The sequence below is a fragment of the Eurosta solidaginis genome, chromosome 4 (assembly GCF_040869045.1).
Source record: "Eurosta solidaginis isolate ZX-2024a chromosome 4, ASM4086904v1, whole genome shotgun sequence".
Lineage (NCBI taxonomy): Eukaryota > Metazoa > Arthropoda > Insecta > Diptera > Tephritidae > Eurosta > Eurosta solidaginis.
This window is the reverse complement of record NC_090322.1, coordinates 245,187,622-245,214,221: the sequence shown is the minus strand read 5'-3', so window position 1 is coordinate 245,214,221 and position 26,600 is coordinate 245,187,622. Positions and strand designations below refer to the sequence as shown.

Here is a 26,600-nt window from a genome sequence, read left to right as displayed (position 1 = left end):
CACTCCCTTTATCACCTTGGGGGGCAACCGAAATTGCTGTGTTACCTTTCTTTGATCTTCAATAGAAAGCCGGTGTATTTCAGTTACCTCTCTTTCTGACTTGCAGCTGTAAGGAAACGTTTCCTTTTTATTGATGTCAATTCATCCTATATTTCGTGCCGATACGGCAAGTCTACCTCACGGCCATGATACTGGGTCAATTCGGCTTCGTTGCCTCATCAATCCCTCCGAAGCTTCTTCCACCTCGTAACGTTTGCAGCAGCATGGGTTTGTCGCTTCAAAGCTATTGTAAGCTTTTGTAACCACAGCTTAAAGACCCCTTATTAATCACTCAGACTCCCGGTCGGTTGGAACAGCCACGGCTCCCAATCGCTGGACAGCTTTTACTTTTGCCCGATACTGAGAGAGAACTCGTTAACTCTACTTGTTTTGTATCCTCATTCGTTGCCTCTTCTCTATTCGAACTCGCCTGCTGCACCTTCAGGTAACTGACTATCTGCAACCTTTACTGTCCAAGTTCAATTCATCACTTCTTGCGATTCCATCATTTATGACTTGCGACTCAACTCTCCCCTCCCCTTCTGCTTATCTTCGTTAAAATTTTCAAAGGATTACAACTTGGTAGTATAATCTCCTGCCTAAATGGCGCTCTCAGCAGTCTAATAATTAATTAAGAAAAGTTATCCACCACAAGAGCGCATCTTTGTAAGGTTAGTGCCCAAGGCAGCCCGATGTAAAGAAGGCTCCTTTGAAATATAGCCCAATAACCTCCCTGCAGTCCTAGGTTATCGACATTCCCCCGCCCTCCTATGAAACGGTGTAGGTGCAGATCCCTTAACTACTCAGCCACTTAATTGGCTGTAATGAAGTTCCGCTAAGCCTTCACACCCAAACATTGCATAAACCAATCTACGTTTAAGTATTACGGGATTTACATCCCTATGAGAAGTGCATTATTATTATTTTTGTTTTTGTCTTTCTTGTGTAGATTCTTTAAGCGCGAACTTGCATCCGCAAGTTACCAATAAATGAGTTGGTTATTGCACTTGGCCTTATTTGCTTTGCTCACTGCGACTTTGGCTTTGATTTTGAATTTGATTTTGCCATTGCTCTTGTGCTGGTTATTGGTATTTTCCTGTTTGCTATTCGCCGCCGACCGTCAACAGCTGCAGTTGCATTTCGGTTTCAATGTGTGTGTTTGGTTAAGATGACTGACGGTCTCTTAGTCGTTTGGTCTTTCGGTTGGTTGGTTAGTCGCTAGACGCGCGTAGTATGTACTGCTCCAGCAGCCAATGTCAGTATTCAAGCTACGATTTACGACCATTTATGATCAGCAAACACACTGTACATACATATATATTGGCTAAACGCATGTTGAATGTGGCAAGCTTACAAGCGTAGTAATGAAGATGATGATGATGCTGTTGCTCTATGCAACAAGATGTCGGTGTACAAACAATCTATTCTACAGGCGCATGGCTTCGTTGTTTTCCACTTTCGCGCTTATATGGATGCGTATGCTTGTTGCAGTTGATGCAACATGCATCCATACATACTTATGTATGTGCAAATATTTGTTTTGATTTTATTGTTCTATTCCATATTTTTACAATTTATTTTATGGGCATTTCTGTGGACCTGCAGTCAAGCATCTGCAAAAGCTTGGAAGTGGTAAAGTTGACATTCTATCCGGGGACCATAACAGTTATGTATAAGTTTTATTATAAAAATGTGGTTAAGGAACAGTTTTTTGAATTTTTTATTTCGTTCCGAAAATAATTTTAAGTTTTTTTAATTTGCTCGAAAAATAATGGTAATTTTTGAGATTTTTATTTGGGCCTGGAAATAATTGTTATTTTTTGTGATTTACAGGAAATATTATTATTAGGACTCAATGGATTGCGACCTTTATTTAGTTCTATTGCGCTTGGCATATTACTGTATGTGGAGGAAGGGGTTAAGAGTCTTATCACCCAGATGGCAGAGTCTCTGCCTTGCCAGAGAGGCGCATTCGCAGAGAATGTGAACCGTAGTTTCAACCTCAAGTTCATAAAGGCGACAGTTTTTGTATCGTATAGATTCAACTTACATAGGTGATATCGTATACTACAGTGTTCCGTAGGTCATCTCTATTTAGATAAATCAGTTTGTCCGACAATCTCGTTGCTGGAAGTTTAATAAATTTGGCCTACCTTTGCCTTGGGCATTTAATTCAGTGTTGTCTGAACTGCTTCCCAGTTACTTACGGTTTCCCAGAAGGGTTCTGGACCATAGAATGCTGCTACAGCACTTTGCTTGGCTAGGGAGTCTACTAGTTTATGAAGGTGATGATGCCCGGGAACTCATTCTAACAAAACCTGATTTTTGGCTTCCGGATCATTCGGGGCTCCAGTGCATTCATCCACTAGCTTAAGAGCATTTTTGGAACTCTGCAAGGCACGTAAAGCTGCCTGGCTGTTAGACATAATAAGAATAGTACGTAGACATTCTATACCTAAAAGTTCCATTGCATGAATTTCTGCCTGAAAATTGGAGGGATAGCATCCAATTCGTAAGGATTTCTTGTAGTTCGGCCCATAGATGCCAGCTCCCGCTTTTCCGTCATCAAACTTCGAGCCATCCGTAAACCAGACCTCAGGGTCAGTATATGGATTTTTTGTTTTCCAATGGACACTTCGAAGTTACGTGATATTCTGAGCGCAGGGACAGGGGTTTCCTGTTCTTATTACCTTCATATGCCCTGCCATGTTTGCGATCTTTAGTATCTCAGTAATATTTTGAAATCTCAGTGTAGCAAGTGTTGCCTCTTTTTCTAGGAATATGGAAGGAAGGTATTCCCACTAGTAAGAAGTCGATGCAGTTTGCTTAATTTTGTTATTGCTGTTCTTTGCGTGGTCTTCGGGAAGCAAACTAATGAAGTATAGGTGACTATTGGCTTGACAACAGTATTAAATGTCCATTAGCATTACACGTGAGGGTTCGTCCAGTGTAACCCCTAGGTATTTTGCTTCCATTGAAAATCGGATTGTTGGTGGGATCCTTTGGTATGATTGGTTATTGATTCCTCGTGCATCCCTGTGAAGCAGATTACTAAGTCATCTGCATACTCTTCTGTGTGAAATCCATTGGATTTCAATAACTGAAGGAGGTCACCTATGACTAGGGTCCACAAGAGAGAAGAGAGTACATCCCCTGGTAGCTACAATTAATTCAGTTGTACCTCCCAGCTGCAGAATTATTTTTCTTCTGGGAAATAATATTGATTTCAGGCGTATGTTCTACGGCGTACCTTGAGGAACGTGGCCATAAAGTAAAGCAAATATAGTACACAGATTAAAAAAACGAAAAGGGCACTGAAGATGGCAGGTCTGCAAGCCAATTTTGACAAGTGTTGGCGTAAAGAAATTCCAATCAATTAAAAAAAACGAAAGGTTTTATGGGGTCCTTTGATGCACGATACCCTCAGATGGCACATGGATAATACGCCACTGGAAGATACACACGTAGAATAACATAAGTATACCTACACATACATATTTATTTATCTAGTATAAAAAAATAAAAAAACAAAAGAAATTTATATTTTGCAACTCCTTTTCAACAACTTTTTTGCGCGTTTCTTCACTCTTCTTTGATTCTTTTTGCTTTTTGCCTGCGTTTAACTTGAAATTGTGTGCGTGCGCATGAATTCTTTCTTTTCTTTGTATTATTTACCTTTCAGTCGTATGCTGAATTCCTGGAAATTTTTAGAACACAACAATTAAGTGGAAATATTTATTATCGTTAAATGTTTAGGAATTATATACCCCACTATTAGAAACATTTCCTGCTTTCATTTATGCGTATGTATGGGTTGATGAATTTCTCGCGAGAGATCAAAATACAAATAGATACGAGTATCTTGTTATGAAATTAAGATAACGGAGACGTATTTTAGAAATATCTTCAAAAGTTCAGAAATTTTGAAGTCTTAAGATCGAGCTACTCTCAAATTGATGGTGTGCTACTAACATTCTTGGCTAATCAGTTCATACATATGCAGCTGTTTATTTACATAGGTTTAATTTAGATTTGTATATTAGATCAAGTGGGTCCCCACACAAAATAAAAAAGTTGCAAAAGACCGACCTAAATTTATTAGAGAGGGTCCGTAAATTTTTATTTTTTTTTTGTATTTGGTTCCTTGTAGATAATTTTATACTCAGTTGAGCAGAGCTCACAGAGTATATTAAGTTTGATTGGATAACGGTTGGTTGTACATATATAAAGGAATCGAGATAGATATAGACTTCCATATATCAAAATAATCAGGATCGAAAAAAAATTTGATTGAGCCATGTCCGTCCGTCCGTCCGTTAACACGATAACTTGAGTAAATTTTGAGGTATCTTGATGAAATTTGGTATGTAGGTTCCTGAGCACTCATCTCAGATCGCTATTTAAAATGAACGATATCGGACTATAACCACGCCCACTTTTTCGATATCGAAAATTTCGAAAAACCAAAAAAGTGCGATAATTCATTACAAATAAGAGCTAAAGCGACGAAACTTGGTAGGTGAGTTGAACTTATGACGCAGAATAGAAAATTAGTAAAATTTTGGACGCCCACTTTTAAAAGAAGGTAATTTAAAATTTTTGCAAGCTGTAATTTGGCAGTCGTTGAAGATATCATGATGAAATTTGGCAGAAACGTTACTCCTATTACTATATGTATGCTTAATAAAAATTAGCAAAATCGGAGAAGGACCACGCCCACTTAAAAAAAAATTTTTTTTAAAGTAAAATTTTAACAAAAAATTTAATATCTTTACAGCATATAAGTAAATTATGTCAACATTCAACTCCAGTAATGATATGGTGCAACAAAATACAAAAATAACAGAAATTTTCAAAATGGGCGTGGCTCCGCCCTTTTTCATTTAATATATCTAGGATACTTTTAACGCCATAAGTCGAACAAAAATCAACCAATCCTTTTGAAATTTGGTAGGGGCATAGATTTTATGACGTTAACTGTTTTCTGTGAAAATGGGCGAAATCGGTTGATGCCACGTCCAGTTTTTATACACAGTCGTCCGTCTGTCCTTCCGCCTGCCTTTAACACGATAACTTGAGCAAAAATCGACATATCTTTAATGAACTTAGTTCACGTGCTTACTTGAACTCACTTTATCTTGGTATGAAAAATGAACGAAATCCGACTATGACCACGCCCACTTTTTCGATATCGAAAATTACGAAAAATGAAAAAATGCCATAATTCTATACCAAATATGAAAAAAGGGATGAAACATGGTAAGGTAATTGGATTGTTTTATTGACGCGAAATATAACTTTAGAAAAAACTTTATAAAATGGTTGTGACACCTACCATATTAAGTAGAAGAAAATGAAAAAGTTCTGCAGGGCGAAATAAAAAACCTTAATATCTTGGCAGGTATTACATATATAAATAAATTAGCGGTATCCAACAGATGATGTTCTGGGTCACCCTGGTCCACATTTTGGTCGATATATGGAAAACGCCTTCACACCACTCCCTTTTAAAACTCTCATTAATACCTTTAATTTGATACCCATATCGTACAAACTCATTCTAGAGTCACCCCTGGTCCACCTTTATGGCGATATCTCGAAAAGGCGTCCACCTATAGACCTAAGCCCCACGCCCTTTTAAAATACTCATTAACACATTTCATTTGATACCCACATCTCGTACAAACATATTCTAAAGTCACCCCTGGTCCACCTTTATGGCGATATCTCGAAAAGGCGAACACCTATAGAACGAAGGCCCACTCCCTTTTAAAAATACTCATTAACACCTTTCATTTGATACCCATATCGTACAAACAAAGTCTAGAGTTACCCCTGGTCCACCTTTATTGCGATACCTCGAAAAGGCGTCCACCTATAGAACTGAGGCCCACTCCCTTCTAAAATACTCATTAACTCCTTTCGTTTGATACCCATATTGCGCAAACGAATTCTAGAGTCACCCCTGGTCCACCTATGGAACTAAGGATTACTCCCTTTTAAAATACTCATTAACACCTTTCTTTTGATACCCATATTGTACAAACAAATTCTAGGGTCACCCCTACTCCACCTTTATGGTGATATCTCGAAACGGCGTCCACCTATGGAACTAAGGATTACTCCCTTTTAAATACTCATTAACACCTTTCTTTTGATACCCATATCGTACAAACGCATTCTAGAGTCACCCCTGGTCCACCTTTATGGCGATATCTCGAAAAGGCGACCACCTATACAACAACCACCACTCCCTTTTAAAACCCTCATTAATATCTTTAATTTGATACCCATATCGTACAAACACATTCTAGAGTCACCCCTGGTCCACCTTTATGGCGATATTTCGAAACGGCATCTACCTATAGAACTAAGGCCCACTCCCTTTTAAAATACTCATTAACACCATTCGTTTGATGCCCATATTGTACAAACAAATTCTAGGGTCACCCCTGGTCCACCTTTGTGGCGATATCTCGAAACTGCGTCCACCTATGGAACTAAGGATTACTCCCTTTTAAAATACTCATTAACACCTTTCATTTGATACCCATATCGTACAAAGGCATTCTAGAGTCAACCCTGATCCACCTTTATGGCTATATCCCTAAATGGCGTCCACCTATAGAACTATGGCCCACTCCCTCATAAAATACTCTTTAATGCCTTTCATTTGATACACATCCCAGGGTTTCTCTCGGTTCATTTTCCTACATGGTTATTTTCCCTTATGTTGTCACCATAGCTCTCAACTGAGTATGTAATGTTCGGTTACACCCGAACTTAACCTTCCTTACTTGTTTACCATAACTTGGTTATTTACAGCTTTTCCAGATTTATATACCATAAGTTTTGGCATGAGAAGCTCTATAACCCCTTCGAATATCTGAGCTCTTAGGTAGTTTTCACATAGTCAATATTTTACAGGTTGGTGAAACTTTTATAGGATACAATTTGATTAACGGGCAGGGTTAGAGCTCAATAAGACATTAGAATGTTATCAAGGACTTCTGAAGCCGAAAAAAAAGTGAATGTCCAATAACTTATTTACTGAAATAAAAATATTCCTGCTGTATTCAGAAGTTGAAAAATAATGCAAATTTGCCATGACCTTAAAAAATGACAGGGGGTACACAAGCTATTAATGCTTAGCATTACGGGGGAACTGAAAACAACCCCGACGGCTGCACTGTATGCCATTCTGCATAGGGCTGGGACTATCCGCATATTCGAATATCCGGATATTCATACGGATATCCGTTGACACGGATAAAATCCGGACGGCATGGATATCCGGTTAATATTCGTTTGTAAAGCTATCCGGATTTATGAAGATCCGGTTAATAACCGTATTTTTGGATATCCAGTGAAAGCAACAAATTGATGTACCATATATGTTTATTTAACATTAATAACAATAAATTCGTGGGGCATTATAATCAATTACAAACGTTGTTACACAATATAAACAAATGACACTGTTCTTATTTTCACTTGTTTGTAAAATTGTAGCTTTTTAATTTTTGACCGTAATTTAATAATCTACAAACATATTTTGTGAATAATTTTTCGATGTTTGCTTCGTTCAATTCTGATATGGAGATATTCAACTTATATATTCCAGTATCCGTATATCCGGATCTTCCGTTTACGTATCCGGATAGCCGAACAGCGGATATCCGGATTTCCCATTTATGAATCCGGATATCCGGATAGCCGGATTTTTTGCTTAGCTATCCGGTTATTCGAATATCCGGTTTATCCGGACAGTTGAAAAATCCGGATGCAGTTCACAGCCCTAACTCTACACAATCCACCTGTAGACCTGGTGGAAGAGAAAAGCTATATAAAGAGAAGGCGAGAGTTATACATGACCGATCAAACGGGAAGGCCGTGGACCCAAGCGTGGGGCTGTAAAGTGTCGAAGATCAAGTGTAGGTCTTACAACAACCTTAGAATAACATAGTTACTGCTATCATTTAAAAGGGAGGACTGTATATCTCGTGACATGTATTCTGACTGGACACTGCCTTCTGGCGTCATATGCCTTTAAGTTAGGCTTGACCAGTGATAGCAGATTTGGGAAGTGTTGGTTGGAGGAGGAAACGATCGAGCACGCTTTGTGCTCGTGCCCTGCGCTTGCAAGAAGTGATACAGCTGTCATATATAGAAAGAGTAAGTAAGTGGTATAGGTACTAGACAGCTTCTAATATTTGCAAAGGACGAAGTTATTTTAAAACATAGGTCCTGGTTTTCGATAAGGTTTTCAGTTTCGTCATTTAGAAACATCTGGTCACACTACGGACTCATTTAGTTTATGTCAGGACCGACCAGTTCGACATAACCTAACCTGCCGTGTCAACCACTGTAACAGAGAAATTAAGAAAACCAACCCGATATATGTATTTGTAAAAAAAATTTTAAATATAAGAAATTGTTTTCTTTTCACGACGTTTTGCATGTTACTTTTTAGACTTTAAAATTTTAAAATTTTTTTTGACAAATATTAGTGACCTGTAGTTAGTTGATAAACACTGCAGAAATAACCAACTCTGACTATTTTGCGGCCATTGGCATACAGAAGTAGTGAGATTTTTTTTAAAGAAAATAAAGAGATCATAGCGAACGTTGGTTTATTGGAAACCAACTTGTAGTTAGCTCGTTGTTGGCTTCTTTTCCCGCTGAGTGCCGCGACTGACCAAAAAGGCGGCGAATTCCTTCGCTTAGGCTTAAACTACAACTTCAACTTTCAACAACAGTTTTATTATAAACTATTTATATATTTTATATTTTTTTATATTTTTTAGAAACTAACTAAAAAAAAAAAAAAAAGTAAAACATAATAATAATCAAACTACTAATTAATTGATTCTTTCTTTCTCTACATCTAAATATGTATATGTTATCATATGTATATGTACGTTGTACATTTGTCACTGTATTATTATTGACCTCACTGGAGATCAATAATACAAGTCAAACTCCCATTGTTAAATAATTTTCTTAATGTTCTATGAATAGATTGCAAATATATATGTATATTCAAAAAGAAAAAAAAAATATATTTTTGAGTCATATATTCAACTAACCGATATTATTTTTCTCCTTTTCAGGCACATATGTAACGAATAGAAAGGATCTAATTCAACTAACCAGCCTCCCATACTATCGAAGAAGAGTAGTAAACTTTCGCAAAGAGCAATAAATAAGTAAGTAAATATTATAAATGACAACAGTTACTTCCAAACCCTGCAACAACGATTTCGGGTAGATAGCTTCACACACGCGAATTTTCCATAACGCCCGAAACTTTTGAAAAGGATGTGACCTTCTTTGTCCCTTTTACTGTACCCTTCCTCCAATGAGCATTTCTGTAAATTGAAAATTTCATGAAAATCGTAAATTGTGGCCCTTTTTATATATGCTCTGCTTATTAATTTTCGGTGTCAATATATTTCCAATATATCAAATCTCAATAAAATTTATCTTTTATCCATTATTCGAATAAGAGACGAAGAATTACTTAAAATCAATATGAACAAAAATAAAATATTAATGAAAAAAATGAATAAAAATGGCATGAGTACTAAGTACTCGTGAAGTGCAATGTGTTAACATCGGTTTCCTATTTGTTTTTTTATCGGGTTGTCATCGGCGGCTTACAGATGTGTTATCGATTTTATGTTGAACTTTTATCAGAATTTATTTTATGACAATAATTTTTCAACAATATAATAATATAACAGTAACATCCACCACTTTTTTATTAAATATCGATAACTTTTCGTTATCGAAACGACAATTTTTCGCAAAAAATTCGATAGTTTTTTGATAACATATCGGTACCTTTTTCATAACTAATAGATAACCCACAAACAGGAGGTTAGAAACACTCCGATGACAAATCGATAACTTTTCGATAACAAATTGGTAAATTTTGATAATACATAATTCTATAACTTTTAGACAAATAATCGATAGACTTTCAATAATAAATCGATAACATTGTCATAAAAACCCGAAACCTGTCTATGAATATCGGTCAATTCATTGATATACTTTGTTATCGATAGTATTACGGCTTCGCTAGCCGACCCCTGAAACTCCCCCGTGGTTACTTGGGATTAAATCCCATCGTCGTGGAATGTCCAAGATTTACATCGTGGAGAACGCCGCCTCCATATCGTTGCCATGGTGCGGATTGTAGAATGAATAAACTCCTTGGTTGGGTTTATTAAATTAACTTTATTAAATTATTTTTAATTAATTTCCGAAAATACAAACTTTAAATCATAAAATTGCCTCTAAGCACTTGGTTGCACAAATATGGAATGATGGTGGTGAAATATGAAAATGGCGAGGATACTATTGCCAATCGACATTTTCATAATTCACCCCACTTACTTACTTACTTACTTAATTGGCGCTTAACAGTCTAAACGGTTATGGCCGTCCAACAAGGCGCGCCAGTCGCTCCGCCAACCGGCGCCAATTGGTCACACCAAGGGAGTTTAAATCGTTTTCCACCTGGTCCTTCCAACGGAGTGGGGGCGGCCCTCTACCTCTGCTTCCATAGGCGGGTTCCGATAGAAACACTTTCTTGACCGGAACATCATCTTTCATTCGCATAACATGGCCTAGCCAGCGCAGCCGCTCTGTTTTAATTCGCTAGACTATGTTGACGTCTGCGTATAGCTCGTACAGCTCATCATTAAATCTTCTTCGGTACTCGCCATCGCCAACGCGTAGAGGTCCATAATTCTTTCGAAGAACTTTTCTCTCGAAGACTCCCAAAGCCGCTTCATCTGCCGTTGTCATGGTCCATGCTTCTGCCCCATATAGCAGGACGGTAGGACGATAAGTGACTTGTAGAGTATGATTTTCGTTCGCCGAGAGAGGACTTTACCTAGTCCAAAGTAGCATTTATTGGCAAGATTGATTCTTCGCTGGATTTCAGTGCTGATGTTGTTGCTGGTTTCCAAATAAACGAAGTCTTACTATTTCGAAATTATGGCTGCCAACAGTAGCGTGGTTGCCAAGGCGCGTATGCGCTGACTCTTTGCTGGATGGCAGCAGGTACTTCGTTTTGTCCTCATTCTCCATCAATCCCATCTTTACCGCTTCTTTTTCCAGTTTGGAGTAAGCAGAACTAACAGCGCGGGTGTTTAGGCCGATGATATCAATGTCATCAGCATATGCCAGTAATTGCACGCTTTTATAGTATATTGCCCCAGTGCGGTTAAGTTCTGCAGCTAGTATAATTTTCTCCAGCATCAAATTAAAGAAATCGCACGATAGGGGGTCACCCTGTTTGAAACCGTTTAGTTTCGAACGGCTCGGAGAGGTCCTTCCCAATTCTGACTGATCTGATGGTGTTGCTCAACGTCTTTTTGCACAGCCGTATAAGTTTTGCGGGGAAACCAAATTCAGACATAGCGGCATAAAGGCAGCTCCTTTTCCTGCTGTCGAAGGCGGCTTTAAAGTCGACGAAGAGGTGATGTGTGTCGATTCTTTTTTCACGGGGTTTTTCCAAGATTTGGCGCATTGTGAAAATCTGGTCGATGGTAGAGTTACCAGGTCTGAAGCCGCACTGATAAGGTCCAATCAGCCGGTTCACGGCGGGCTTCAATCTTTCGCACAATACACTTGAAAGGACCTTATATGCGATATTAAGAAGGCTGATTCCACGATAGTTGGTGAAGTTTGCGGTATCCCCCTTGTTGTGGACTGGGCAAAGAACACTTAGATTCCAACCGTCGGGCATGCTCTCGTCCACCCATATTTTGCTAAGAAGCTGCTGCATGCGCCTTACCAACTCCTCGCCGCCGTACTTGAATAGCTCCGCTGGCAATCCATCAGCTCCCACGGCCTTGTTGTTTTTCAATCCGGTTATTGCTATTCTAACTTCGTCATAATCGGTCGGGGGGACATATATTCCATCATCATCGATTGCGGGATCGGGTTCTCCATCTCTGCGCGGTGAATTGCTGCCTCCATTTAGGAGAGCAGAGAAGTGTTCCCTCCATAATCTAAGCACTCTATGGATATCAGTTACAAGGTCGCCGATTTCGTTCCTACAGGAGTTTGCCCCGGTCTTAAAACCTTCCGTATGTCGCCGTATTTTTTGGTAAAATTTTCGGGCGTTATTCCTGGTGGCTAGTAGCTCAAGCTCCTCGCACTCACGCCTTTCTGCTCTGCTTTTTTCTTCCTGAAAAGGCATCTCGCTTCCCTTTTCAACTCACGATAGCGTTCACACACTCCTCTTGTCGCTTTTAACGTAGCCTGTAGGCAGCGATTTTTTTCTTTCGGTTGCAATGCGGCATTCTTCATCGTACCAGTTGTTTTTTCGTGTCCGCCGGTAACCAAGTTTTTCCTCGGCGACAGTACGAAGTGCTTTGGAGATATGCTCCCACTGCTCCTGTATTCCTTCAGGATGAGGTGTGCTCTCAGAGAGCAGATGTGAGAGTCGAGTTGCGAAATCATTGGCAGTCTATTGTGATTGAAGATTTTCGACGCCTATCTTTCCGACGTCTAGCTTTCCTTGAGTTTGATGATTTGGGGAATTTTACCCTCACATCACCCTTTTTGTGGAAAAGAAGAATTGACAAAGTGATCAGTTTTGTCACATTCTTCTTGCCCATAAACTTATAAAAATTGTTGCGAACGAACGCATATGTTTACAATACATTAGGGTGTTCCTCCCCTTTTGGATTCGTTAGTTCGGAACTATTTTTAGTATTAATTGAAAAAAAAAAAAAACTTAGAAGTTAAATACTCGAATTTTAGTTACACTTTTAGTAGTTTATTATAAGTAGGTTGAATGTAACCTAGCAATATTAATTTGAATTTAATTTAGTAAAATATATTGTTTGTTGTTTTTTTCCTTGTAAATATTTACATTTTATACATATATTTAACTTAAATTTTTTTGAAGTTTTACATCTATGTTACATATTACATATGTCTTCTTTTGTTTTAGCAATTAAGAAATACAATTTTATTATCCAGTATGAACAATTTTTATGAAATACGTTTTTTTTTCTCTTGAATATACAACATTTTGTGCTATTTTTATTTTTTTCTTTTAATAGTTTTTGAGCCTTCGTGGCTGCCTAAATGCTAGTACTAAAAAAAAAAAATTTTTGAATTTTTTTTTCCAATCAAATTTAAGGTTTAATCAAAGTATTAAGGTAATGTTAATTTACTTAGGCGATTTTTATATACTACTTTTTCTTTGTTTTTAACTTCATTGAAAATAGTTACACTAGCTTCGTTAATTTTAGTTATAATAAAGGGACCTTGATAAATATTTTCATGTTTTTGATGTGGTTCTTTCTGTAAAAGTACTTTATCTCCGATTTTGACAATTAACGGACGAGCCGTTTTATCATATAGATTTTTGCTTTGTAACTTATTTTTATATATTAGGTTTTGTGCGATTTTGTGTGCTTTCTGCATTCTAAACTTAACTTCTTTTCGACATTACAAATTGGGTAAATTTTTTCTTTTCTTAATTCATTAGGCAAAGTTGCCTTTTTTTCCAAAAACTAACTCGAAAGGAGAAATTGATTGTCAAAAACTGTGCTTGTGGTAGTATTGTGTAAAAATGTGAAATATTTTAAATGTACATCCCAGTCTGAAAAGGATTCGTTTAAATATGCACGTAAGTATTCATTAAAGACTCTATGAATACGTATGATTGTACCAACAGTTTCGTGATGGTATGCAGTTGAAGAATTGTGTTTAATATTTAGAAGTTTAGTTAATTCTTCAAATAATTCATTTTTAAATTCTGTACCTAAATCTGATTTTATGGCATTCATTGTGCCGTATGTTAAAATGAATCCTTCAAAAAGTGTAGCTGCAATTGTTTTTGCTGATTTATCTGGTACAGCTATTGTTACCAAATATTTAGTCATGTCACAAATCATGGTAAGTGCGAACTTTTACCATATTTGGACTCAGATAGGGGTCCTATTGTATCAATTACGAATATTTCAAAAGGTTTACAGGGTGTTGGTGTTATAACAAGGTTTTCTTTAGTTTTTGGTTTGACCTTGTTCAAAAGACATTTGTTACAACTTTTAACATATTTTGCTATATCGTGAGTCATGTTTTTCCAATAAAATTTTGTTCTTAGTTTTGCGTAAATTTTTTTCATACCACAATGTCCTCCTGAAATTGGGTCGTCGTGGTAGATAGTCATTAACTTAAGTTTTTTGTCATTGTCTGTTACAGTCTCTACTGGATCTGTTAGAATAATTTCTAGATATTTTAAAATTTTATTTCCGCGGTCTTTTAAATTTGTAATTGAAAAATGATTGAAAAAAATATAATCTTTAGGCCATTCTATTTGCTTAATTTTTCGTTTGCTGTCTTCTGATTCAAGCCTCGAAAGTAATTTCTCTAAAGTAATTATTTCGTTAACAAGCTCAAAACTAAGTAACTCGAGTTTTTTATGTTTTATATGCGCAAAAATTCTCAAATTTGTTGTTTTATTATTTTTATCGTAAGTAATTTCAGATCTTATTCGCGGAATCTTTTTTGAAAAATTAAATGAAAATTTGTCGTAGATATGTTTAGTGAGTGGTTTTTCGTCGTTTTTGTCTGTTTTCCTAGGAAGGTTTTCGTCATTTTGCCGTTTTGTCATTGATCTTGTTTGTACTGCTAAAATTTGTTTGTTCGATTCCTTAATCTCATCGATTGTAATACGCGATAGTGATATAGATGATATATAGGTATACTAGTGGCCTATGGTCTGATTTTACAATGAAATGTGTGCCATAAACATATGGTCGAAATTGCTTTATTGCGAAGTAAATAGCTAAGAGTTCCAACTCTATAATTGGTTTTTTTCTGCCCTGCTTTATTAAATGCTTTGGAAGCGAAACAAATTGGTAAATCACTGCCTTGCTGTTCTTGGCTCAAAATAGCGCCACATCCAGTTGTTGAAGCATCAACGGTAATAATGAATTGTTTAGTAAAATCTGGATATTGAAGTTATTTTGGTGAGAGTGACGCTGCTTTCAAAGATAAAAATGCCCTTTCGCACTCAAAGCTATTGTCATCATTCGTGAGAATGAATTTGGTGCTATATTTAAGCACTTTCCATCTAAATGCACCTCGGTCAGTGCTGAAAGAAGTAATGTCACGTGAGTCAGGATGCAAGGGGATTTGATGAAATCCCGAAAAGAGATCTAATGTCGAAAAATACTTTGCCCTATCGAGATTGTCTAAAATATCGTCTACTCTAGCTAGTGGAAATTTATCAGAAATGAGTTTTTTGTTTACTTCGCGAAAATCTACGCACATACGATAACCTTTTTGACGATTAGTATCCTTCTTTAGGACTACAATCAAAGGACTATTGTAATTGGAGTAACTAGGTTCAATCAAATCGTTGTCTAACAGTTTATTTACTTGGCGATTTATTTCTTCGCGTTGAGAGTGTGGCAATCGATAATTTTTAACATATACCGGCTCGTTGTCTGTCAATCTTAATTTTTGCTCGTAAAAGTTGTTTAAAGTCATTTTGTCCATGTCAAGAGCGAAAATGTCGCCATAATCTATGCAAAGGTCAATTAATTTACTTTGAGCATGTTGAGGTATTTGATTGTTTAAAATTGAAATTAATTTTTTTGTACGTATGTCTTCGGTTTCTGTCTTGTTAATTGTATAAACATTATAATTTGAAAGTTTTTCTGTTCGAATACTGTTTCTTTTCACGTACTTGACATCATCCGTGGTGTTTATGACTTTAATTATTGGGTTACCGGAATTAACAATGCACCTAGCTGTGAAAACGCCTTTTTCAATTTCCTGTGAGTCCGCGAAAAGTGGCTCGGGTGAATCTCCTAAATCAAAAAGTCTGAAGATTTCACATCTGGGAGGAATGATACAACTGTCACTTTCTGTGCTAAAACCTGACGCTCTGTTACTTCGTTATTTTGTTCTACAATTAGTTTCGCTACTTCGATAATAAGAGACCGCTCAAGTGAGTCCGCTAATTCTTCAACTTTTTTGGCAAAATCTGTATAATTATTATTGTTAACGTGCAACGCCGCAATTTTCCCTGCTACAACTTTCGAGTTGTCTGGTTTGATCCTACTACGTTGAGCTACTTTAATTTCATTGACTGAAGCTACTTGTCTTGGTATTGCTTAACGGGCTTTACCCTAAAGTTTTGATTTTAAAAATGCTATAAAAGTATTAGTTAAATTTGCACTAGCGAACTTTCAAGTAATTCAATTTTGTCTATAAAGGTCTCAAGTGCTAGAGGAACACCGCTGTAATTTTCTCTAATAGAACTAGCACACATGTTAATGAAAGTTTTCTTTTCCTAAAGTGTTGCCATGATTGGATCGTTAAGATCTGAAGCTGAATTAGAAGAAGGTGAGGCAACGTTTGTATTAATTGGATCGTTAAGATCTGGGTTTACGTTAGAAGAAGTTGAAGTTAATTTTTCGTTGGAAGAATTTTCGAAGCCTGTGAAATCTGCTGACAAAGATAATTTATTTTCCTGTTTTGCGGCTTTTTCGATCGAAGATGAAATTAAACTTTCGGAGTTTGAACCTAATTTATCGGAATCTGGTTCTGATTTAGAAGTTTTGTGAACTCTCTTCCTATCTCTAAAGTTGTACATATGTAGTTATCAGAATAGCAAAACAATTCAGTTGGAACTCCTATGCAATTATTGAAGCACTTATTTGAATGTCGGAATTTACAATTGAAGCTGAAATGTTGAGGAAAGAAAAGTAAAAAATTTTTGGGAAAGTTGAACTGATTTACAGTGAATTGTCGCTAACCGAATGTTTAAAAATTTATTGGAAGAATTAATTGCAACTGAAATCTAATTGTATGAAAAATCTGTAAAAGTAATTAAATTTAAAATGGCACAAAAGTATATAAGTATGAATTGGTAAAAATCTCAAAAATGTCGTAATCACGGACGCACCACTTTATTCAAAAAAATCTTAATTGGTTTTCCACGGAACCACCACATATATCAAAAAATGTTAATTGGTTCTGCCCGAAACCACCGCTTATATCAAAAAAAAAATCTCAAAATTTTATGTTACATGTTACATGCAAACGGACGCACCGTTGCTATTCAAAAAAATCTATTATGTTATGTATACAAAATTTACAAAAAACTACATATACATATGTATGTATTATACTTAAATGCCTGCTTCGGTATCACCGTAATCGCTGCTGCTTCTTCTGCTGCGCTGCTTCTGCGATGTTGATGCTACCAGAACGATTATAATATAGAGATATTGCATAGACGAAAAATCGTGTGAGGCAAGCTTCACAAAATTCTAGTAGGTCACATTCACCACTTACCACAGCAGAATTTGTTAAACTACCACTGTCTGTATTTGTTATTTAATAATTATTTGTACACTTTTTATTCAGCTAATGTGTTCAGAATTTTAACTTTTACTCACTAAAACTCCAATCAGTGTATTTCTGTGCTTAAATTATGTTAAAAATTGTGTTAAAGTTTTTGGTGTGGTGAAAGTGACCTACTAGAATTATGTTACGCTCCGCTGCTTTCCACCGAAGTTCGCGCATGCAATATCTTTATATTCAAAAATTTGTGATGCTACCGCTTCGCTGCCGCTGACTGCTGATGTTCGCCGCTGAGCGTTAATGCTGGCGGTGGTGGAAAATGGCGTTATATTGTGTGACGTTGTTTTTGGGTTCCGTTATGCGTGGCGTGGTGCGAGTGCCGTTATGTACAGGCCCACTGGTTTACCAAAGTTAATAGTTTGTAGAATTTGATAAATTTTGAATTAGAAAAGTGTATTTTGTTAAATTTTCATTATTAAATTGTATTGTAGTTTTGTTGAATTTTAATTTAGGAAATTGTATTATAATTTTGTTAAATGTTGATTAAGAAAATTGTGTTGCAGATTTGTTAAATTTAATTTATAAAATTGTATTGTAGATTTGTTTAAATTTGCTTTAGAAAATTATATTGTAGGTTTGTTAAATTTTATTTAGAAAATAATATCGTAGTTTAGTAAAATTTTATTTAGAAAATTATATTGTAGGTTTGTTAAATTTTATTTAGAAAATTATATATTGAAGTTTTGTTGAATTTTATTTAGAAAATTATATTGTTAAATTTTTTCGCACCACACGCACTTTATCTTTCCACTGCTATCGCCAAAACTGAACTCATCCAAATAAAAAATTTTCCACTCACCACCAATCCTTCGATATCACGGTCACCATATTGGGTACGGCTTCTCTAGCCGACCCCTGAAACTCACCCGTGGTTACTTGGGATTAAATCCCATCGTCGTGGAATGTCCAAGATTTACATCGTGGAGGACGCCGCCGACATATCGTTGCCATGGTGCGGATTGTACAATGAATAAACTCCTTGGTTGGGTTTATTAAATTATTTTTATTTATATTTATTTATTTTTTATCTGTTTTTAGTTGATTTTAATACGGATTTATCAAATTCAATATATTTTGTATGTAATTTAACATTTTTTGTATTTTGTTGTTTGTAACAGATTTAACAAATAAACATATACCCCTGATGATGCTAAAAAGTTATTAGCGAAACGTTGGGTTAGAAAAGTGGAATTATGTAATTTTATTTCGCACTTAACAAAACCTAGACCGGAAAAGCCTAATTATATACCTTCAGACTAATTATTTTTAATTAATTTCCGAAAATACAAACTTTAAATCATAAAATTGCCTCAAAGCACTTGGTTGCACAAATATGGAATTATGGTGGTGAAATATGAACATGGCGAGGACACTATTGCCAATCGACATTTTCATAATTCACCCCACATATGTATCTTATTCCCTCTTACACGCTACCCCACAATAGCTGAGAATATATTAGGATGTGTTTTATTCTTTTTGTTTATGCTATTCACAATGACATGTGCATTGTGAGCAACGATGTTGCCAGATGGTTTATAAAAAGATGATTTGGGGAATTTTACCCTTATAATAGCAAATGTATAACATTTCGATAAAATATCGATAACTTCTATACCTGATCGATCACTAACTCATTAGGGGAATATATTAACAATAGTTGATAAAAGTCTCTAAGAAATGTTCCGGGATCCCAATAGGATTAGACATTTTTCAAACTCCTGTCATATCATCAGTATAACTGGTTTCATTTTGTTTAAATATATGTAGATATGTATGCTATATAACATGAAAACAAAAAAATTTAACTAAAAAATTTAAGATAAGGAAAAAGGGAAAATTACAAAATGCGAAATTGGCGAGCGGAAAATAAACGCGATGGTCTATAAAAAACAACATTGCGGTAATTTTGCGCAGCCCTGATCAAAAAAAAAGCAACGCTAAAAAACTTGTAAATAAATATTTACTTATTCGTGAGCATAATGATAAAAAAGGTATGAAATAGAAAAACATTTCAGAAAAAGTACCCCCAACGTATTAAACGGAAATACACATAAAAAGTTGTAATATTACGTAGTTAAATGCGTTACGGATTGCGAAGTGCAACAAAGAAAAAGTGTTGTGAAAATGTGTAGAAAAACTGTGGTTGGCTAGTAAATACCAAAAAAAAAATTGAATGAAACAAAAACAGCAAAACATTGAAAATGACATACCAAAGTGACTGAACTGTTTGTTTTCTAATTCACGAACTGAATGCTACAGAGAGGCGGGTGACCAGAGATTGCCTTAGGGCTGCATAATAACATTAAAAAAAAAATTAATTTTTTTATTACTTACTACGGAAATTTAAATAATGGGCCTTTTTTCTATCGTTTATAAATTTTTTCTGCTTGCTTAGGAAAAAATTTCAATTGGAAAACAACAAAATATAGAAGCGATAGAAAAACACCCAGTCGAAACGAATTCTGCTGACAGCTGATTGCTTCGATACAAGGCGAATCCATAGCAGGTGGTGGCCAAGCGAATTTAACCAATTCGTCGTGCAGAAGAAAGAACATTTTAATTGATTTCGATTAAATATTAAATTACAAGGCGCTGTATGGAAAATAATCAAGAAGAAGCAATCAGCTGTTGGGATAACAACACCTGGTACTGAAATCGCCTTGCTTCGATATGTCAATTAATCGAAATCAATGAAGATTTCCTTTTGACTTGATATTCTTCTGCACGGCGAATTAGCTGAATTCGTTTTGCCATTACCGAAGGTGAACCTATACAAGGTGATGGCAAAGCGAATTCAACCAATTCGCCATGCAGAAGAATGTCAAGTCAAAAGAAAATTTTCATTGATTCCGATTAACAAACATATTGTTGTACAAATGGTTGTATGAGAATTAATGAAGAAGAATTAATCAGTTGTTGGGACAACAACACCTGGTTCTGAATTCGCCTTGCCATCACCTTGTTTAGATTCGCCTTAGGCTCAATTATTTTTTTTTTTTTGATTTTGGTTTGCAAACTTATTTTCCGTTTCGTTTGACATTTAATGAAACTTTTTTATGTTGTAGTAATTTTTATTGTTTATTTATATATATAAAATTTTCTGAAGTTTTTATTTTTAAGAACTGTTTCTTAATATATAGGTAAATTATTGGTAAGATTTGGGTGATTTTTGAATACATTTAATGTTTTTTGTAATTTTTGTGTAAAAGTTATGCAAATCAAAAACCAAAGTTTGAATACCATTGAAACGTGCAAATTTAGATCGTTTGTATCCATTTTTGTTACGTCATAATGGGATGAGTTATAACATTTGTGAATTTTTCAAATAAAATTTCTTAATAGTTTGTGAAAAATTTTCCGATTTGGTTTTGTTTTAATTCATTGTTTTTCGATGAATTTTCCTAAAAATGCGCCAAAATACGTAAAAGAAGGGTCGGTTAAGTGCCAGGGATAACAGTGACTGTATTTATAAGTTTTTTCGAACAGAATTTGCACTTCTACTTGAGCACAAGCATTCTTTTTCTCTCGCAAGTTTTCAAGTAACATTGTATTATTTCTGAGTATGCCGAGAACTCGTACAAGATTGCAAATGTTGTTATGTAGTAGTAGGGGAAAGGAAGGCAACTTTAGCCATAAGACAACAAATATTCCCAATAAGCATCGAGAAAAATTCTGTAACTTATCAGACATTTTTAATTATCAAGTATATCCAACATATTCTCTAATTATTCATCAACGTTTACGAGATTCATAGTTCTCAAGTTGATATCCCACATTATTCTTCAATTATTCTCTAACCATTGAGAAGTTCATAGTTCTCACCTCGATGTCCAAAATCATTCCTCAATTATTCATTGAGATATGCAAGAATTTTATCCATTTTCTATCTGAATCTGCATTGAAAGATATAAAAACCCTACATAAAATTGACTCACCCTACCCCATCTCTGACTAACTGTCTATTGTGATTCGTATAAAAATAGTAAATTCGCCGTGACGCTGTAGAAATGTTATAACAACAAAATATTATAATTAAATTACACTAATATTTTTAACACTTTTCGCCCTCAGACCTATGTAGAGTTTTTTAAGCTTACAAGGTTATATCGAACCTTTGTACCTAAAACATAAATATGTACATACATATGTATGTATGTTTGTTTGATGAGAATTCGACACGTGCTTGCGTTCTAAATAATTTTTATTATCACAGTCAAACTATGACTTGTAATAAAACTATTATTTTTAATTTTCTTTGGTGGCGCTACTTATTTTTTTTTAAACAAACATTGATTGTTTTCTGGGTGGTAGTAAATTTGTTCAAGTATATAGATAAAGGGGGGTAGCAAGTGGGGTTGTTGCATCAAACCTGGACTCAGTAAATGTTGTCGTTGCTTTTGAAACATGACCGTCTTCTTAAGGTGAACTTAGATTAATAATTAAGTTAGAGCTGCGTAATGTTGCAGTTTCCCATGCGCTGAGTAAATATTGGCCCCCAATAAACATTTGGGTCACAAACTTTTTAAACCTCATGCATTGTTTTTCAAAAGTGGTTCAACTTGAGCATTCGAGAGTGCGTAGATATATGGAAAAAAATCCTGTTTTTCTACTTGAAAACAAGTTAGTTCTCAAATTGTGCGCAAGTGGGGTTTTCACATCGGACCCAAGTGATTCCAAAATTGCAACCCGCAAACCGCGGAATCAGTCTGCTTGATATCACATACAAGGCTGTATCTAGCGTACTGTGCGAAAGACTGAAGCTCCTAGTCAACAAACTGATTGGACCTCATATTGCGGCTTCGGACCAGGTAAATCTACTATCGACCAGATTTTCTATAAGACTCATGATAAGAGAATCGACACTCATCATCTTTTCGTTGACTTCAAAGCAGCCTTTGATAGCGCGAAAAGAAGCTGCTGGTCCAGTCCATAAGGAAACTGTGATGATACAATCTTTTTTAAGAGCGTACAATTACTAGCGTATACTGATGATATTGGTATTATTGGCCTAAACAAACGCGCTCTGAGTTCTATTTTCTCTGGATTAGATAAAGAACAATGTATTTACTGGCATCCAAGAAAGAATCGGCGCATTCGCGTCTTGGCAGGCACGACACTGTTGACGGATATAAATTCGAGACTGTGAAGAATTTCGTCTGTATGGGCACCACCAGCATTGACAGCAGAAACAATGTCAGCTTAGAAATCAAACGGATAACAACTCTTGCCAACAAATGCTATTTTGAAAAGTAAAGTCCGCTGAAGACGAATAAAAATCACACTCTATAAGTCGCTCATGATACATGGCTCGAAGTCATAGACGGTGTCGAGAGAAGATGAGATGGCTCTTGGAGTGTTCGAAAAGAAAGTTCTCCGAAAGTTTTATGATCCTGTTAGCGATGCCGACGGCTAGTATCGAAGGATGTTTAATGATGGGCTGTATGAGCTTTACGCAGATATGACGATAGTGTAGCAAATAAAAACCCAAAGGCTTCGCTCGATAGCTGATGTTATGCCAATGGACGAAGGCGATTCAGGCTAGAAAGTATTTCAGTCAATATCGCAGTTGGAAGCAGAGGGAGGGGGAGACCTCCACTGAGCTGTGAGAGGCATGTCGAGGAAGACTTGACCTCAATTAGTGCTCCCAATTGACGTGAGCTATCGCGAAACAGGGATAGCTGGCGTGATTTGCTTCATTGATGCTACCAAATACTTGTTTTATGTTTTCAACTGTACCACATCTCGATATCCAATATGGGATATAGATTTGTGAGCTATAAAATTCACAAACTTTTTCAAAAGATGGATAAAGAAGTTGGATATTAACTTGAGAACTAGAAAACTATACAAGGTATTAAAGGCAGGATATCCAATTGAGCATTAGAAGTTTCTTAAAAGTGAAGAATATTTGGAAAATAATGTTGGTTATCAACTTGGAACTAGACATTTCTCGAAGGCAGTAGAAATATTTTTTCGATGTTTTTTTGCCCACAGTAGGAGGTGCGGTCATTTGATCCAGTTACAAAACTAGTTTAAGCGGCTCTATAATGCTTCGAACTTAATTAAATTAAGTCAGTCTAGAAGAAATGTGTCCCGTCTCACTATATGCAATTCTCTTTCTCAATTTAAGCTTATCTATGTACGCCCATGCAAAAAACTTATAAACAAGTAAATAAGTATGTTTATGGCTTTATATTTATATACACGTATGTACCTAATTCAAGGAAATTTCGCAAGATTTTTTATGGTCATTCGAACTTTTGGTTTTCGAAAAAAAAGAGTACCGCGATAATAGCGGTAATGTCATATATCACAGAGGCCATAACGGCACTTAGCCAAATAGCGGCATTCAGGAAGCAAAGAAATCATAAAAGCAAGCAAAAAGGGACACAACTATGTAAGAAAAGAAAACATGAAATTTGATGCAAGAAACTGTTATTCGCATTAGATCATATAAATTTTATACAAAAAAGAATGCGATTAAAGAAATAACTAACACCGAAAATGTCGCACAAAATACACATGGATATGTAATTATGAATGATTGTATTACGTACCCTCTGAAGGAAATCTCTAGTGCAAAACTGTTGCGCTTCTAGTGCATTCGGAGTTACTACTAGTTCGGCATCTGTCTCTTTTACATGCTTTCATCGGGCGAATTTAGCATGGCGATTTCCTGGGCGGTGGAAATTGTTCCCTACCTTTTCTGTAGTTTTGAACTAGATACAAACTTTCACTTTAGACCAAGTTGTTTATTGTCACTTTTGAGATTATTCCCAACCGGTGGGAAAGTGCTGGAAAAACATACTCTTAGTCCATGGCTCAACTATGTGGTTGGCTTATCTCTGCAGCAACAACATATGTAGGTACCTTTGTTCAGATTGTCAAAATCTGCGTGTTGGTGTTATGCGAATGGAATGGAATGAAAACATAAAACTCAGCTGTTTTTGTGTGTTGTAAGAAAATGTTGTCAATGTGTTGGTTTCATTTTGAGTTTGCCATCTCCTTTTGACAATCCCTAAATGAAAACAGTTAAGGAAGTCTAAGTTCGAGTGAAACCGAATATTACATACCCAGGTGTACACTTGAAATGCTGTTGTTGTTTGTTTTGTGGGCTTAATAGTGTTACAAGGCTGCGCAATAATACATATACATATGGTTCTATTCTGAACTAATTTTTCTTCGAGTAATGGCTTCCGAAACACAAAAAATTGCTTAGTCATAAACGGGGCGGTGCCACGCCCATTTTTTAAAACTTGACGCTTTTCATATTTATTGTTATAAATCCACTTGGGAAATGAAATACCATTGATATTGATATTTTTGCAAAGATATAGCTTATCTTATTCGTCCACGACCCTTTTAAAAGTCTTTTATATAAAAGTGGCCGTGGTCCATAGCCGATTTCGTTAATTTTTCTTCAAAGCATTCGTTATAGTAAAGGCAACCTCTCTGCCGAATTTTGTTAAGATAGGTTTAGCGGTTTTTGATTTATGATTAATAATATTTGTAAAATTGATTTTATCACAAGTGGGCGGTGCCACGCCCATTTCAAAGAAAAATTTGAAATTTTTATCAAGGGTCTCAATATCAGTCCACACGTCAAATTTCAATATTTTAGGTAGGTGTATTATTTACTAATTAATCAGGTTTTTTGTGTTTTCCAAAATGCTATATATATAAAAAGTGGGCGTGGTTATCATCCGATTTCGATCATTTTCAACACCAATCTATTCTGGGTCCAGATAAGCTAGTGTACCAAATTTGGTGAAGATATCTCAATATATACGCGTTAACGTGGTAACGGACAGACGGACGGACGAACGGACATGGCTCAATCAAACTTTTTTTCGATACTGATGATTTTGATATATGAAAGTCTATATCTATCTCAATTCCTTTATACCTGTACAACCAACCGTTATCCAATCAAAGTTATAATACCATGTGTACAAGTACAGCTGGGTATAAACAAAAGCAGCTGATGAGATGAGCCAACCATATAATTGAGCCATGCTCTTAGTCGAAGCTCCTTAAGGCTGGCAGCAGTTTTTTTTGTTGGTGCGCTATTTTTCAAATATATCAGGGCATTTTTTAAGGATTTTTCACTAGGTGGCCAAAAGAAAAATATCTCCTCGACATGACTGACCATACCGGTCAGCTTTTGAATATTGCCATTTTTGGTCCAAAAAAACATGCTGTGGCAACCGTGGTTGTGACTCACTCATACCAAAACATTTGCAATAAAACAAGTAATCCCAGGAATAGTTATTTTTCATATCCAACTTATTATATACTTGCCCAAAATTTTTTTATTATATGCTGACAAAAATCCTCGAGCACGTGCAGAATTTGTAGAATTTATATATGTCACGGAAGTCGTGAGTACCTATGTTCTTTTCCATATAAATCCTCATCGACAGTATATTTGATGAACTATCATTAGAGTTGGGATTCTACCGGGTATTTACCATTTTTATGGGTAAATACCGGGAAAATACCCGGAATATTCCTTTTTTGTATCTTTTTTTGGGTATTTAAGAATCGTTTGAATCGAGGCTGCTTGGAATTACAATTCAGCAATTAAATTTACACGTCATTTGAAATTAAAAAAATTTCGTTTTTATTTTAAACAAACAACCCAGCAAACACTCGGAGTCAACAATTAGTCTGAAAGGAGTCCAAACTTTGGATCGTTTGCACTCGTTATGAACTCATTTAGGAGCCTGAAGCGAATGCTATATGCTTATATTTTGCCTGTAACATAAGTCTTATACAGGCCTCCTTCCGATATCATATATGAGCCTTATTGGCGTCATATACTGCTAATTTTGATCCTTTTAATGATACTACTTCAGGGCTTTTAGGAAGAATTTTTGACATATATCCGAAGCGAAAAACATAGGGGAGAAAATTGTTGTGATAAAACTCACATGAGGATAAGATAGAAATGAAATAAGTATTAGTTAAATTATTATTTATTTAGAATAAATTGTCGCAGAAAAATTTCAGAGTTTTTATTCCGGAGCTGCCTAGTTTATTAATTTTAATATTTTTCGTTTGTTTATAATTTCATCAAATCGGAGTCATAAAAGGCTCTCAGGTGATAGCATTTTTGAATCTTTTGAACCATATTAAACTCC

The 26,600-nt window shown here is 35.7% G+C and overlaps 1 protein-coding gene across 8 annotated transcripts in view; it reads left to right on the top strand.

The window, feature by feature from the left end:
* The window catches only part of LOC137251201 (longitudinals lacking protein, isoforms H/M/V), a 131,417-nt gene that overhangs the window by 43,376 nt on the left and 61,441 nt on the right, over positions 1 to 26,600 (top strand). For all 8 annotated transcript variants that reach the window (XM_067785387.1, XM_067785384.1, XM_067785379.1 and 5 more), the window contains exon 3: positions 9,153 to 9,248. The gene's annotated coding sequence lies outside the window, so the exon portion shown is untranslated. The remainder of the gene's footprint in view (positions 1 to 9,152; positions 9,249 to 26,600) is intronic.